Source organism: Ammospiza caudacuta, chromosome 1, assembly GCF_027887145.1.
Source record: "Ammospiza caudacuta isolate bAmmCau1 chromosome 1, bAmmCau1.pri, whole genome shotgun sequence".
NCBI lineage: Eukaryota > Metazoa > Chordata > Aves > Passeriformes > Passerellidae > Ammospiza > Ammospiza caudacuta.
The window spans coordinates 62,956,263-62,972,865 of record NC_080593.1 but is presented as its reverse complement, the minus strand read 5'-3'; the positions used below and the strand labels follow the sequence as shown (position 1 = coordinate 62,972,865).

Here is a 16,603-nt window from a genome sequence, read left to right as displayed (position 1 = left end):
TTTCTCCATCTGAAGCTGCTTCTTTTTGGGCATTTGAGCTGATTCTGTGCACCCTGGCATGTGCCTGGCCCTGGCTGACCCTTCATGTGCAGCCCTGCATGCCCAGGTCTCTGTCAAATGTGGTGCCAAGGCAGAGGAGCCGTGGTGGAGGTTCCCCTGTTTAGGCACTCCCGTCTCCATCATGTGTGCTGCCATCCCACATAACCCTGACAGAAGGCTGCCTGTCAGCTGCAGGCCTGGGGTGGGCAGGATCCTTACTTTCTGTGATATCCTTGCATTAAAAACAGGGAGAAAGGGGAATTTCCCCATCTTGCCTGGCTGATGATGTGGTTGGTAGCTGGCTCAGTTCAGGCAGGGCTGTATCCCGTGCCAGCTGCACACCCATGTGTGTGCACACACATCTTGGGTGAGTATTTTGTAGGAAGATCCTGTGGGGAAAGGTGTGTGGACATTTGTATTTAAGTGGCCTGATTTATTCCACTGGGTTCTATTTGATTGGTTTGACTCCTCCTCTCTTCCTTCATGTTTTCCCAAATGCTAGGAAGGCCCTGCATTTTTCTTTGCTGTGTATGTTTGGCAAATGCATTTCAGATGACTTTGGCAGGCTTTTGAAAAAAAGGCTTGAGCTTCTGTGAGTATTCTAAAGTTTTTTCCACTTTATAGATAAAAGTATTGGAAGATACATACTATTAGTTGCTTGTTAGAAGGCAATTTACTCCTCAGTGTCTCAGCCATGTATCTTGATTTAATTATTCAGTTATCTCCTCATGAAATAGAGTCACATTATTGCATAAAAAAGAGTGAGCATTATCTGGCCATTTTTAATCTTCAAGAAAGATGGTACTGTTTTGAAAATGTTAAAAATAACAAAATTCTTTTTCAGAGATTATGGTAAAGGGAATGTAATACGGCTGATTTGTGTGTGCATGTTTGGTTGGCCAAAAAAGAGGCACCTGAAGCAAGCTGTTAGAATTAAGGGCCAGTTCAAGAAGTCCATGTGCCCTTTGGTTTCAGTGAACAAAGTCTGCTCATTAAAGAACTTATCTCTGTTTTGAAGCCCATTTTTTTTTAAACTCTTGAGCAACAAAGCATACATTTCAAGAGTTTTTTCCCAGAACTATCTGAAACTTCTGGCTTTCTTTGTTCACTCCAGCTGTCAGCAGATTTCAAGGTGTGTGTCTCTGTGTTTGAAGAAGTTATCATAGATATTGGTGACAGCTGGGCTTTGAAATGTTCTTTGCATTCAACACAAAGTACATGAGGAGTGAGTCATGGACATTTATAGACCATACCTGGCTTCATATGTAAGTCTTCTAATAATGAGCCTGCCTAATTGAGCTGGGGAAGCTCATGACTTCACCATGTTCCTCAAAAAATGATCCAGTTGCTAAAGTTAAGGATCTAAGCAATGATTTTTTATGATGCTACATTCAATTAATCAATCAAATTAGGATTTTCATCTTTTCTGCCGCTGCCAGAGGGGTCCAAACTGGTGTGATTTCCACTCCTCAGGGGCTTCCAAGGGTGTATTTTGTTTTTGCTGTTTTAGTTATTTAAATTAGAAAACATGAGGCTGTGCATTTTGAAGGTAGGACTTTGCAATTATGAAGTTCAGTGATCTTTTCTCCATTACCACTTTAATGCACCGTGCATTCCTGAGCAAGGTAACTGAATGCAGCAAATTATGATTAATCACATAGAATTAGAGAAGTTTGTAACTTGTGTTTGTAAATGCTGTGTCTGCTCCAGGTGTAAACTTAACCACCAGAAGTCTGCAAAGACAAAGCTCTCTGAGCTCTGTGCAGTTATTCTGGACTTGTTTCCATCATGTGTGGAAGAAATACTGTTAAAAAAATTGACGGTGCACTCTTGGATATAACAAAAGTTTAGCACTGACAAAGCATCCTTTCTTTTATCCTTCTCAGGATTTTCAGAGTGTTTTTCAAAAGTTAGCTTTTGTTTGGCTTTCTGAGCATTGGAAGAATCTCTAATGCCATTCACAGGCCTGAATGCCTGGATTCCACAAATTTGCCAGGCCTGTGTCTTCAGTTCATGCTGCGTGGTTCAGTGTTACACTTGTACTGTAAAACCTCCTGACTTCAGACTGCAATGCCTGCTAATGTTGATTTTCTTTCAAGGCTGTATAAATGCACACGATGTAATTGAGAAAACTGTATAATGAGTAATAATTCTGTATAAAAATGAATAGTAAATGTAGGAATAAGAAAAAATGGAAGGAGAACATATTTTCATGAGACTGTACTTGCAAGAGTGACCTGCAAATATGGAGGGTTTTGTACCTAATTTTAGCTACCATGTTGAATCTTTTCTCACTGTTTACTTGGGAGGGTTTAAGTCTTGGTGTTACCTCTTGGCTGTTGGAATCTCCATCGTGCTGTAGCCCATGTTTCCAAGATGGGCAGCAGTGTCTGTGTGTGGGGAGCAGCAGAGGGCACAGCGTGAAGGTGTGTTGGGAGTGTTGCAGGGACATCACCCCCTGCTGCTGCCCAACACCTTTTTTGGGTGTTTAGACCTGGTCTGGGAAAATAAGTGGATGAACACTGGAAGCTAGTGAATGCAGATAACAGGAAGATATGAGTCTGAGAGTGGAATTGTCTTCTGCTAACACAATTCAGCTTCCTTTTCGCAGCATGAATGTTCAATAAATTTTATTTCTCAAGGCTGTGTTTTAAGAGCACATTCCAGGTTGTGTTCCTGTTTAAAAAAATTTTAGCGAGGAAGCATCCTGAATGAAATTTTGAACTTTGTCTAGTGACAAAGAGAAAGAGAGAGACCTTGTAGTGCCTAAATGGAATTTATTGTAACTGAACAGGAAAAGCCCTGAAATATAAGACTATGTAGTTGTGGAAAAGCATTGTGTTTTCTGTCATCTTACACTCATTTGACCTTGAATTAAAAGCAATGTCTTTGACTTGAGTATCCATAAGACAAATTATAGCAAGAACAAATTGTTTTAAAGCACCTATTATTATAATTTAATTTTTTTATTAGTGCATAACATAAAGTTACTAAGTGCTTTTGTCCTGTTTTTTGTTGTTTCAGGCTCGGGTCACAGAGAAACATGAGAATTTACACTTCTGAAATAGGTGTGAATGGGATTGAAGGAATTCCGTGGAGGATTCTGAACTCCCCTTCTTCCTGCTTCAGGAAAGATGAGTGAGTGTATTGTGAAATAATTTATAATTAACTCAGTCCTTACTTCAGAAGGTTTTTAATCAAAACAGGAAGATACAATTCAGATGGCTATATGTAAGAATGGAAGATATTTCAGATACTACAGATACACCTCCTAATTACAAACATCAGCCTTCCGAATCTGCTGTTCCTGTTTAGTAATATGAGAGTTTCCATTAAAATATAGTATGAGCTTTCTGTAGTAAATCTCACCCCCTCCTACCCCCACCAACTCTCTGCTGTAAATGTTCGGTATTTGAAAGCTTTTAGCCCAATGTCAAAGAAAGCTGAACTTACAAAATTAATTTTGCCTTTCTTGAACTGATTCTGAGTGGGGCTGTTGCTGGAGAAAAGTGCAAGGTTGAGCTTTATTAGGCCCCTGCATGTGTTAGTGAAAGAGACAGGTGAGAAACAGCAGCAGAAATGTTCATGTCACACCTGGGTTGCTCATGAAGCCTCTAGGAGTGCAGCTGATATGTTAGTTCCAGTGGCCGCAAATCCAACTTTTGTGTCTTCCTGCCCCCTCCCTTGCTATACCTCTGCCCACAGAGGGAAGGAAAGGAACTCCAAGGCCAAACCCGTGGGAGGATAAGTGGGACTTCACTTTGGGTTGTCTTTCTCTGCCTCAAGATATGTGGGGCCATCATTAGGAAAGGGCACATGACTTTTCTGTGGAATTTTCTGTGGAATCTTGACATTCTAGTTGTTTTCAACTTCATGCGTACCTCACATACGTCACCTTCAGATACTGAGCAATGAATAAGATCTGTGCTTCTTAGTACACCCTGGTCAAAGTGAAAAGATACAAGTCCTGTTGGAAAAGCACATGGTGTTTAAGCCCTGGCTTTGGGCAGAGGTTTCTCCCTTTGCATCAATGCACACAAGGCCATGCATGTGGTCCTGGTCATGTGGTCCAGTGCTGAGCAGTGCACAACAGGATGAGTTTTCAGTTGCAGGTGTTGCTGACCAGACAGCTCTTTCACCAAGCTGTGCTACAAGAAATATTTAAGAGCCAGTAAAAATGAACCCTAAAACTGGCAGAGTGACAGCAGATTTTTTTTTTTAGTTTAAACATTCTTATAATTCTTGAATCTAGCTTAGATTCATTATGTCTAAATTGTGTGCAGGGCTGAAAATGGAGGGTGCACCATCCAAAGCAGCTTTGGGTGACCTTCTGAGACTTTTACACTTGTACATGGGAGCAGGTAACACCTAAAGCAATAGGTGTGTCTGGACAGCACTCTCAGCTTCAGAGGGCCAGAACCAAGATGATACCAGGCTGCCTACAGCCCTAAAGCCAAAGGACATGGCTTGGGTGGTGTCAGAAGAAAAGGCAATGATATTTTTGGGTTGAAGTTTTCAGGGACAATGTCTGAGGCTTTTCCTGAAGGGGAAATAGGCAGCAAGTGCAAATATATGCTGGAGAAGAGCAGATTGCAGCAAGTTTCAGGAGTACCCCAGTACTTGGAGGGGGTAAAAGGGTAGGCAGCAAAGCAAAGAAAGAGGTTGGCAGTGGTGTATCAAAAGCATCTGGAGCTCAGTGGGTGAAGGAGGAAAGCAAATGGGAATAGTAACTTGTGTGGCTTCTCCAGAACAGAGAGTAGGATGAAAGGATGCAGTGGAAAGTGAAGTGGGTGGTAATTTTTCTGTTCAACCATCTACCCCAAACACTTTTTTTTCCCTCAAGAGATGTTTCCTGTAGGCTGTGTTTGAAACCAAGTATTAAGGAGTCTCCCCTGCAGCTGACAAGAGAGAGAGAGGTGAGAAAAATTCAGGGAATGAGAAATCAGGACTTTCTGAATGAGGGAAAAGAGCAAAGGGATGAGAACTGTGCAGGCAATAATGAGAAAACAAGTGTTTTGAGGGGAAGTTTTGGAAAGTAATGGGAGAGCAGGGATCTTCATCAGGAAATACACAGTGGTAAGATTTGATTTCCAGCTGTCTTGGGTTTTTTATATGTAAATGGCAGCTCTTACTGGAGGGAAGGAAAAATCACTTTTCTCATCAAGGAATTGGAGAAATCTCACTATATTTGCTTGCTTGCACAAAGAGTGCTTTAATGTAAGTGTGGGAAAGCAATAGAAACATTTTGGTAGTACTTCTTGTATTTTCTATATTTTGAAGAGGGGTATGCATATGGTACCACAACCTGGGGTACCCATCAGCCTACACACCACACCTGTGTGTCTTGAGGTTTTTTCTGAAAAGATGTTATTTTTTCCCCCTACCTTTCATATACTTACTTACTTAGAAAAAGCTAATGTTTTAAAACTTTATTTTGAAGTTTGTCCTAATGAAGTCTAGCTATATTCTGGCCTGAACATTCACTGCTTGACGGTAACATTAAAATGGCTGTGAATGTTTTAAAGATTTGGGTTTTGCATAAGTACCTTTTGTCCTGTGCTGGGTAGGATGGCTTGGCAAAATGTAACTCCTGCCTGAAACCAGAGCAGGTCTGAAGCTGACCTAATAGCTCATAAATTGGCATATTTTCTCAAAAAGGTGATCAGCTTGGCAAGGTATGGGCTGGTCTGTGCTTGTGGTTGCATTAACCTCTTCTTTGTGTCTGCTTTTTCTTCAGCTACAGTTGTGCTTGCAAGGTGTTTGTGGTGTATTTGCTTTATCAGGAGGAGACTGGGGGTGTCACACATGGCTGAAAAGTACTCTCATCTTTCCTCATTAATTCCCTATGTGTGTCATACAGAGCTGGGAGTCTCCTGTTTTAGCAGTCACTAAAATATGTTGATAATGTTTGCTTCCAACAGGACTCTCTTCTCCTGTACATCCTGTTGCCTTCCTCTTTCAGCCTGTTTCTGGGTCAGTCTGGGGGCTTTGGGAGCTTGTCCTGGCTCCCCAGGCCCCTGGCAGTGGTAAAAGGGAGGTGCTGCTGACTGAGCTGTAGCACAGGCAGGCCTGGGATCCCCAGTGCTGTGGAAAGGGAAGGGAAGAGCAGGTCCAGCAATCCTGACCTTTCTGGGAGCATCACACCTATCCCATATGTCTATCCCATGGCTGTTGCCACTGTTTGGCAGGGCAAGGCTGACACCAAAGCAATGTGGCTGTGTGTTTGCAGTTTTCCACTGCTGGAATCAAGTGTTGGAAACTTCCATTGATGCCTGGGAGCTTCTTAATCCTGAATGTGCTCACTAAGGAGCTTGTCCTCCATATGAATTGCCTGGCCATGTTACTCTTTGTCTGTTTCTAACCCTGTCTATTCATCAATTTTATTTTATTTTTTCAAAACAACTCAAAATATAGGTAAAGCAAAGACTTTATTGTATCTGTAAAGATGCTGACCTAGCATCAAATGGAAGAGTATGATGAAGTGATAAATGTTTCAAGCCCCTGGCCTTTTATCTCTGATTTTCTTTTTTTTAAATGTTTCTCAAACTTAAGTGATTGAAAAGTTTTCCAGATCTGATAACTGCAAAGATTTCAAGTGAAACTTTTGGCTTCTGTCCCAGTATGAGATCATACAAAGTGATATTAGCTGAATTTGTACCAGAGTTTGAAAAGAAAATGAAAACACGTTACTGTTAGTGTCTCTCATCTATTTTTCAGCTATGCTGGACAAATGTTTTCTCATTGGTTAAGTTCTGAGTACCATTTGAAATGTTTTCAAATATATGTGTGTATATATATATATGCACTTTTTCTTTCTAATATTGTATTTAATTTAAACTCTTTGGGTTTTTTTATCCTTGTTAGCAGAGCTCCTTGGATTTCATTTTACATAGAAGTTTTTAAATCTAGTATTGCAGAGAAAACTCACTACAAGAGAAAGAATATACTGAATTCCTGCTGCTATTCCAGAATGACCTTAAAACAAAATCTCTAACCTGTCTTTTTGTCTGGTTTCTGTGACAGGAGACTTTGAAAGCAATGGTCCTTGTAGGGGTGTGTGTACCTAATAAGGGTAAATGTGTGTCAACTACATGTGTTTTGTGGGTCTCCTTCCATAGAGAAATAAAACAAGATAAATAATGCCTTAAGTTAGGCATTTAGATTACTGAACAGGGCTGAACTTCAAGGCTGAACTTGCAAACCCAAGCAATCGGACACTAGAAAATTCTACATTTAAAGCTATTAATCCATGCCCTTGGTAAATATTCATTTTGATTGCCTTTAATTAGAGGATTGCGTGCTTCCCCCCTCCCCCCCACCCCCCAAGGCCTGGGTATTGTTCAGCACACAGCATGGCTAATGCTTAATGAGTGGGTAGGTTGTTGATGTTTTGTTTCTCACCATTTCTTGTATGGCTTTATTTACTGCATGGTTGGCAGATGGTGCACTGAATACAGAACTACTCACTTCCTCATGGAGATTTTCCTGGCATTAGCACCATAAAGCATTACTTTACTGCATGTTTTTCAGGGAATCTTAATCAGGAGTGCAAAATAAGACATTACATGTATATTTAACCAAATTCTGAGCCTTGACAGTTAATTTTCTGGAAGAAGATGGTTGCAACACAGTTGCCTTGGTGTAAGATCTATCAGGTTCTGTTGATTCCTTCCCTCAGTCTTCTTTTTTGTAGCAGAAAGCAACAGTGGGTCCAAGCTTCCACAGAGGCATGAGGTATCTCCATAACTCAAGTAGTTTGGTGGAAATGTTGTAAAGAGCTATAAGTTCCCTTCTTCTCTCCAATGTTTTTCTTCTTGCCATTGTTAATTGTACAAGAGAACACAGAATTTCACATGTCAGAAATCTCTTCTGTGATCAAAGGAGTGGATATTTTGTCCAGCAAACTGGCTCAGCAACCTGCTTCCAGCATTCAGTGCACGTTTGAGACCTGATGGAAATGAACAAAGCTTCAAGACCTACTGTAAGCTACAGAAGAGAACACCCTTCATCTGGTTTCTGTCTTGGAGGCTGTAAGCTCTTCAGGCTGGAGCCTGTGCCTTCCCATATGTCGATGGAGTATTTCAAGCACTATAGTAGTATAAACAGCAGTGGATGAGGTCATCATATATCAAACAACATAATTAAATCAGTGCTTTATTCACTGTCTGTGTCTCATTATGGCTGCCTCCTAGGTCACTGCAGCCTTGGAGATCATGTAAGAACTAGAATGTTGCAACAGCCCTTGCAGAAACGTTTGCTTTGAAGTTGGTGCTATTCACTTAGAGACCAATCTTCATAAAAATGTACTTTTGTAAAATGTGGTGCTATTTTGAAAAAGCCATGTAAAAGGGAAACACTTACTATTGATTTTTTTTCATAAATTGTCATGCACAAATGTCAGCTGCTGATCATATGACTGTGATGGGATTTCTTGATTGATTAGAAGTCTGAAAGCAATCAAGTAGATGATGTATTAGGAAAAAAATCAGATTTCTCGGAGCGGAACATAAGCTTAAAGTGCCTGCAAAGCAACCAGATTTCAGTCATTGGCATGAAACTGGCATTTTTTAAAGTTAAGCGATGCTTTGTTTTGGCCGCTACTTTAAAGTGCATTCCCTGTAAAACAATATAGGAAAATACTTTAAGATGCTCCTTCCCCCTTTCACAGTTCTGGTACCCACACTTTAAATTTTCTGTTATATCAACACCTCTAAGTGTTTTATATAGATCCTTATGTGTGTTTTACAAGGAAGTAGGCTACCAATTTTGTCTGAGCAGTAAGGCACTTTGAAGTCTGAAGTCATAATAAGATATGCACGTAAGCCTCGTGCCTCACCACGTATGGTGCCGTGGGCATGTGTTATTGCTTACCTATGCCTTAATTACTGTACACATGTAGCTACAGGAATATATCCATATGGTTTTCCTACTGTAAACTTTCAGGTGACTTGTTAATCTAGGCCAGTACTAAGAAACAAGGGCTGGTCTGAGATCTTAGAAATTACAAAGCAGGCATTCAAATTTCAGCATCAAGGCTCTCCCAGATCCACTTGAAATCAGGTTACATTCATATTCTGTCTTGTTTTTTGAATAGCAGCCCAACAGCACGCAAAGTTATGTTGTTTCTTGACCTGCTGTATCCCAGTATTCCTGCCAAGTAAAAAAGAGGAAAAGGTATTCAGGACTTATGTTATCTTGGCTTTGCCATAAGTGAAAGAGATTTTTTTTCCTCCTTTTTTTTTTTTTTTTAAATATGGGGGTTTCCTGAATTAATTAATATTATCTGATGAATTTACTGAAATAATGTATGTTCTTCCTCCCTGAAGTTTTTCTATTTGTCTCTGGTGCTTTTCCTCTCTACCAGTAATGACAGCTCAGAACCATGAGTTGGTACCATGCATTAGGGTATAATCTTTGCTAATCTTGAGCCTGAAAGTAGGAAACTGAAGAGAGATCAAAAGCATCTCTCTAATGTTCTGCAATACAGGTGGGGTCCAGAAATCAAATATAAAATCAAAGTTGCGCTGCTCAACCAAATACCCTCATTGAGAGTGGAGGACATCTGCCAGCTGGGCTGCCCCTACGGCTTGTTTGCCCTCCAAAGCACTTCCAAAAACCTGCTGCTGCAAAGATGGGAGGTGGGGATGATGATGAGGAGTGTCTTGCAGGATGCTGCTGGAGGTTCCAGTCAGTGGTTCCCGCTAGGTAGCTGCCTTGCTGGGAAGACAAGCCTGGCAGGGTAGGAAAGCTGAGGGAAGGGCAGAGAAGGCTACTTACCCCCAGGCAGAGCTGGAAATCACCTGGCTCCTGCTCAGCTAGTGAAACTACAGCAAGGAGAGAAAGAAGTCTGTCATCCTGCCTGAAGATGGGTGCCTTCATGTGGTTCTGGGGTGCTAGGGAGAAGTCAGTTCTAAGTCTGCTTTTAATAAGAGCCCTGCTGTTCCTAACCTTTTCTTTTTTCCAGTAACCTCGAGTTAAAAGAAGATCAGTGGCAGAGAACAGAAGTATAGGCTGCTCAGTACTTAAAATTTCTAGTCTTCAAAATATAACTTCAATTTTATTATGTTGCCTTAGCGGCTTGATTGTTGACTGGTTAGGCGCTTGATAAACCTCCTAATAAAAAGAATAGATGTTTCTCTTGGTCTTGCACTGTTTTTTCTTTATTCATGTTTTGCTATTCTTCTGTGATTCTTTTTTAAAATAGCCAGAGTAAAACAGAAGTGGTAAACTTTAATTTAGAGGTGTTAGCAAGAGGTGGCTCACCTGATAAGTGTCATCCAGGCTTCACTGGTTCTTTGATATAATCCACTACCCGCTGTGGTTCATCCTCTCTTAGTATTACTTGTGTTATATTTGCTATCATCTCTGTGCAGATGATAGCTTAATACTTGCAAATGACCTAAATATAATGAATGTCAAGCCAAAAAAACCCTCTAAAAGCACACACCTATGAGAAGACAAGGACAACACAAGGCAAGCCTGTTAGGGCAAGTGTGAACAAGTGTTGGATGTAAAGAAAAAGTGTGGGTTTTGTTGTTTTTTTTTTTATTCCTTTGCTACAGGGGCACAATTCTCATTTATATTTGCAGTCATCTAGGCAAGCTGAGGTGTGTTGAGTGCAGAGCCTAATTGCTTGTGCACTGCATGCTGTGCCTGCACAGCTTTCAACTGGGAGCCAGCTTGGAGCACAGGCAGAGCAAGCTCAGGTCTGTCCATACCTGCCTGCATACAGAGCTCCTCAGAAGAAAGCAGAGACACCTATTTTCTCTTTATTACTACATTACACCAGAGGCAAATTCTCTAATTAAAATTTGCAGTTAGCGTGGTGTGCTATAACTGCTGTAAATTTTGGTCATGTCAAGACTTCCTGGCGGTGGGAGGAGAGGCCCAGAGAAGCCAGTGAGTGCAAACAAGGGCTCTTGTGTTGATGGCTACAGCAGCCCAGCCCCTGTGCCCCATCCATTTTATTAAAGCACCACCTATGGTGCTTTGTACCAGGAAAATTGCTAAACAGTTGACGAGAAAATGTCAGAAATGCTGGATGCTGGAGGAATTAAGATCTGCCTTTTCCTGAAAGTGGTTCTAGTCATATCCTCCTATCCACTAGGCTCCCATGGGAAAAGGTGATTGAGAAGGCTCAAAACCTTCCTGCTCAGAAGGACTCAGCCTTCTGCTGCCTTTGCCCTGGTGCATTTGTTTCTGTTCATCTGACACAGTAGGGAAAACCTGTGAACTAGGATAACAAGGATGGCAACATATTAAGAAATATGCATTTTAATAAAGGGGTTAGAGAATTGATTTGCATATCTTACAACTAGAGAAATAGAAACTTGGAGGGTGAAGAGTTTTCTGAATGGGTTCTGATTTTTACCTGCTCAGTCACTGTGTTCATTTACTTTGGCTATCATGATGACTACTGAAATGCTATCACAGGTTACTTCCCAGGTCTTCTTCCTGCTTTTAGGAGCTGGATGGCTGAAAATACAATCCTGCATTGTGGTGTTTCCACCCCTGCCTTTAGACCAAGGAAGAATGTCTGGTTACTTTCCTTTCTGGGATGGGAGAACTTGATCATATGAGGTCAAAAGAGGTGCTGGCTGGCATGTAATTACCTTTTCCTTCTAGGATGATGCTTTTCTCTTGGGCAGATTGGGCAGAAAGCCGTGGGTCTGGGCATTGAGAATAGTTTAGCAGTGTGTGTTTGGGAGGGAGGAGCAGAATGGGATAGTATTCATGTGAAGACCCTGCTTCCTGTCGCACTGTATTTGACCTGACATAAGCAGCTGACATAACATCACCGTGGGCGTTGCCAGCATTTTCTTTTAATATTAAATCTGGAGAAAAAAGTTAATAACTGTTTTCTTCTTAAAAGGAAGGAGAAAACCCCAAAGGATCTTGGCTGACTCTGCATGCCCTATAGGTATGTCTGGCTGGTTTTGATGAACAAGGTGCTGTCCTCCTGTTTACCTCTCTCAAAGGAAATGTCTGTTGACATAGTCTGCATTTCAATCATCTTTATTATACAGCTCTCTGGGAAGCCTCCGGGGCAAGTCAAGCCAGCCCTGAAAGAGGCTTTTGGTCACAAAGAGAGGAGTCAGAACAGACACCCACAGTTTGTACTTCTTTATTTGCAGAGATCTCTGCCCTGATAACCTCAGACCCCAGAGCCGCTGAAGTTGGCCGACTTTGGAGTGGTTCAGAAGCACAGTGGGCAGGGCTCCAAGTGGCTGCTGTATCCACCCATGCACTGCAGCCAGGATGGACCTGGCTGTGCCAGCTGGCTTTGATGTCCAGCCTAGTGGAGGCTGGGTTTTCCCTGCTGTGGGAGAGATAGGTGGGTGCTTCCAGGTTCAGAGGCATCTTTCCCACCCCTCACATCCCTCAGGTTTTCTGTGCATGCTGTCACCGTGCTTGGTGCTCTTAGTGTGGCTCAAATGTTCACAAGGCTTCACATGCCGTTACCTGTGACAGGATTATTTAGTGGCATCCAAAGGCTTGCATGTTGTGGGTTTGTGTTGGTGTCCAGAATTCAGTAGAGAACTGCTGTTGGTTGTGCTATCAAAGCTGTCTGTTTTTAATATTAGCATGAGGAGAGAACTTCATTTCAGATTGAAATTTATGCATCAGAACTGAACCTTTGTGGGTAAGTGAACTGTGGATGATTTGTATGATGTTTTGGAAGTGTGCTGTATTATTCCACGCTCATGTGTTTGGAATAGGTGAAGTTAGCTTTGGCTTGCACTGATGTGATATTTTCCTCTAGTGCTCAAGGATGAGCTCTAGATAGATGCTTGTGAAAATGATGCTACACAAAAAGCATCCATCTTCTTGGCAAAAGGTGAGGCCCTGACTGGCCTCAATGTGCCCTCAAGGCCTCTTTTTCCAAATCTGTGCAGCTGCTGACACCTCTGAGGGGCTAAACCCATCCATCTTTTGGAAGAAGAATGGCTTTCTACTGCACTAATAGAGAGTGACTTATAAACCTTCCTCTCTCAAGTTTTCTGCTGTCCAGACATGGAAATTTATTTTATCTTCAATAGTTCCTACCTTAAGCCAGCTGCAATCTCTATCAAAAACTGTTACCTAGAAAAGCTACAGATAGTTAAGAAACAGTGTCTGAGTGACCCAGTTGCAAAGAGTAAGGTGGTACTTGTGGTACATGGGGAGCTGCCTAACAGCTGAATGTTCAAATATCAATTAAAATAATTTGCAGCATCATACACTAATGATGAAAGCAGCTTGTGTCTTCATTGTAGCCGAAGATTTCAAGGGCCAAATTCACTGGAAATACAAACAGTGGTGCAAATTATATGTTAGAGCACAATTGTTTCCCTGCAGGCTATAAATAACTCCTATTTTAAGACACTGGGGGTTATTTGTCTCCTGTGGGAGAGACTGTATTCTGTGGTGTAGCTGACCAGAAAATGGTTGTTAGTGATAAAGTGGTGTAATTTGCATTGATTTATTATTCATTGGCTGTGCGGATCAAGTGCAGCTTACTCAGCAAGAGGGATTGATACCAAATTCTTTTGTCGCTTAAACAAATATCCCTGCTGAGTATAAGTGAGAGATGAGATTGTTACAGAAGAGTGGTGTTATCAGACACCTTCTAGCTTGTAACTCTCTAAAATCTAAATCAAACTTACTGAGAATTTGACTCCAAACTCACTTTTGAGCTACCTGGGTAAAGACGGTTTGATAACTATTGGAAGTAGATGCATATAAAAAAATTAAAAGGTAATTCCTTGACTTTGCCTAAATTTCCCACATCATGTAACATGCACATCCTGCTTTGGAAGTTCTAGTGATTGTGTCTGGCAACCTGCACCCATAATAATAGGCCTGTATTGGCTGTTGTTTTTAGTGGGGGCAGAATTATCTTAAGGATATGACATGATCATTCTTATAAGGATTTTGTCTGAAATTGTTAGCTTCAGAGCTTCCAGGTATTTTGAGACATTCTATGATTGATGGGAGAATGATATTTTCAATGCCTACTTTGATGTTCCTCTGAAAACTGTATCCCTTGGAAGAAAAGTACTTAAAAGACTGTTGGATTTCTCTTCTCTTGCTCCTCACCTTTTACATCAGTTTTCTGTTTGTGGTCGTTGTGGGAAAACCTGGAAATATGAATCAAATGCTTCCTTCAAAAAACAGAGGAATATATTTCTTAAATGTTATTTTTAAGTTATTCCTGGGGGAAGGGAGGGTGTTTTATGTTAAGATTCATTATCTTCAGGTGTGCATGGCCTCTGCTGCAGGTGTTGAACCATTCCATTCTTCCCTGGATTATTATCAGCAATGATTTCACAGATTATTCTGCAATTCCACTGTGATTTTGGCTGAAAAAAATAGTAAAATTAGTTACAACATGGGAGGTAAAGCAATGCTGGAGGGAATTCTTAGAGGCTTTCTGGTGATCAGTTTTTCTTTGTACATTGACTGAGCATCAGTCTCTCTCCACAAGTCCTCATCTACAATCAGCCTTTGCATAAACACTCCCTGTCCTGCCATGGGCTGTTGCTCTTTGCAGCCTGGAGTGAACTTGTGGAAAGAGTGCTGTAACTATAAATTACTCTTTTTGGGCCAATTGTTCTGGGGAAATCTGAACAAAATAATAATCTTGGAACTTAAATGTTCTCATAAAAGAATCATGTCCTATCCATTTAAAACTGAACTATTTTGCAGCATATTCCTTCACATTTTTGCTAAAGGTTAACAAAATTGTTTAGACAGCTCTAGTTGGTGCACATCAATCTACTTTACAACCAGCTGATTAATGTCTGACTGATTTCTGCAGCAAATTTCTCTAATCACTTCTTATTTACAAACTGGGGTGGTTTTGTTTAAAGCAGCTATGCTGTGAGTGTTCATCCATCTTAAGAGTTCATTCCTTGACTGAAGTAAGTTTAGGAAACACAAGTCTAATGAACCTCTGTGACAAATGGTGCCCATAAAAGAAGAGGTCATATGCAACATCTCTGGTAGTGTTAATCCCTCCTGTCATCTCCTACAGATGTAGTAAAAGAAAATAAATTCTTGAAGTAAAGAGAAAGGAAATCATAGCGAGTGTAGGAAAATGAGAGAAACAGTTACTCTGGAGCCTGCAAGGAGCTGTGCAGGAAGGCAGGAAACTGGATTTTCATTATCCAGGCTATTGGCTGACAACAAGTGATGTGAAATAATCTACAGCTTTTTTTTTGAGAACTTATTTAAACCTCATAGACTTACTCTGCTGGGAATTACAGAGGTTTCATCTTTAGAAAGAAGTTAAACTATTCACTCTTTCTTCAAGTAGAGTTAGGCACTGGGCCGATGTCTCTGCTGTGATACATTGTGCTTCATTACAGACTACAAGTGCTGAATCCCTCTGCATGTTTATTCTGTTGGTAAATATCACTTTAACTGGTATTACACAAACTTTTTCCAATGGTAAACATAAGAAATATTCAGCAGCTCTGTGTCCCTATGGGGAACTCAGTTGGACAGACCCCACAGGTATTGGGATGCAGTCTAAGCAAAATTATTCACTTTATACTGACAAGCCAGTTTAGCTCTGTGGAATTATCGCATGGCAGAAACAAGTCTCAAAGGTTTTGAACAGTCAGATCTGTTCTACAGAACGTCAGCATAAGCTGTGGCATGATTTTGCTGCAGATTTTGGAAACAAAAACCATATAAGTGGATATGTGAATATTTAATTAATTATTTAAGGACTACTGAGAATCCCTTAGTCACCTTCAGCAGACACTATGCCTTTTACTTTTAAAACAGGCATATTTTCCCCACACTTTTATGACTTGTTTCCTTCTATCACCATGTACCTCTGTGAGAATATTCTACACATGGCTTTCAGTGTAAGAATAATTCTGCAGGTTTCCCTTTACTCTCTGTACCTCCTGTTCTGATGACTCAGATGTGTTTGTGATATTTCCTAGTGATGATTTCACCAATTCTTTTAGGCTTAGGTTACAGATCAAAATTCTGACCAATGTCACCTTCAGTTTGACTTTTCTATTTGCGTCTTTTGCAAAAAAAGTTATCTGGTGTTTTTGGATACTTGAGGACTTAAGAAGAAACTGCTAAAGCTCTTGCCCCATCTCTCTTCACCTTAAGATTCTCTCTGTCTGCCTTGTTATTTTCTGGTTTTGGCATGTGTTTTTTCATCCTGTTGTTGTCCCTTTAAATGGCTTCTACAGAAAGACTTCCAGCCTTATTACCTTAATTATTTTTATTCTAGATTTCCCTATACTTTCCCTATACTTTATACTGCCTTAAACAAAAATAAACTTTATTTTAGAAGCACCTAACATTCTATCTTTATTTTATCTTTAATTTGTACAATTTTTGAAGACTGACTCTTGCTCTCCATCAGCCCGTGGTACTTTCTTCCCTCAGATTTTTGCTACAGTTTAAAGTGGAACTTCAGTGGTTTTTCTCTTTCTTAGGAAAACCTCATCAAGATATGCAGATCCCTTCCCATTTACACTTTTGCCATGATTTCTGCAGAAAATCAGGATTCTGGTGATCAAAATCTCTCAGCTCCTAGAGAAGGCAGATTGGC

General features: G+C 40.7%; 1 long non-coding RNA gene across 1 annotated transcript in view; it reads left to right on the top strand.

The window, feature by feature from the left end:
- The window catches only part of LOC131565817 (uncharacterized), a 254,056-nt gene that overhangs the window by 131,504 nt on the left and 105,949 nt on the right, over nucleotides 1-16,603 (top strand). Inside the window, exon 4 of the long non-coding RNA XR_009275481.1 lies at nucleotides 3,064-3,177. This is a non-coding gene — a long non-coding RNA (uncharacterized LOC131565817). The remainder of the gene's footprint in view (nucleotides 1-3,063; nucleotides 3,178-16,603) is intronic.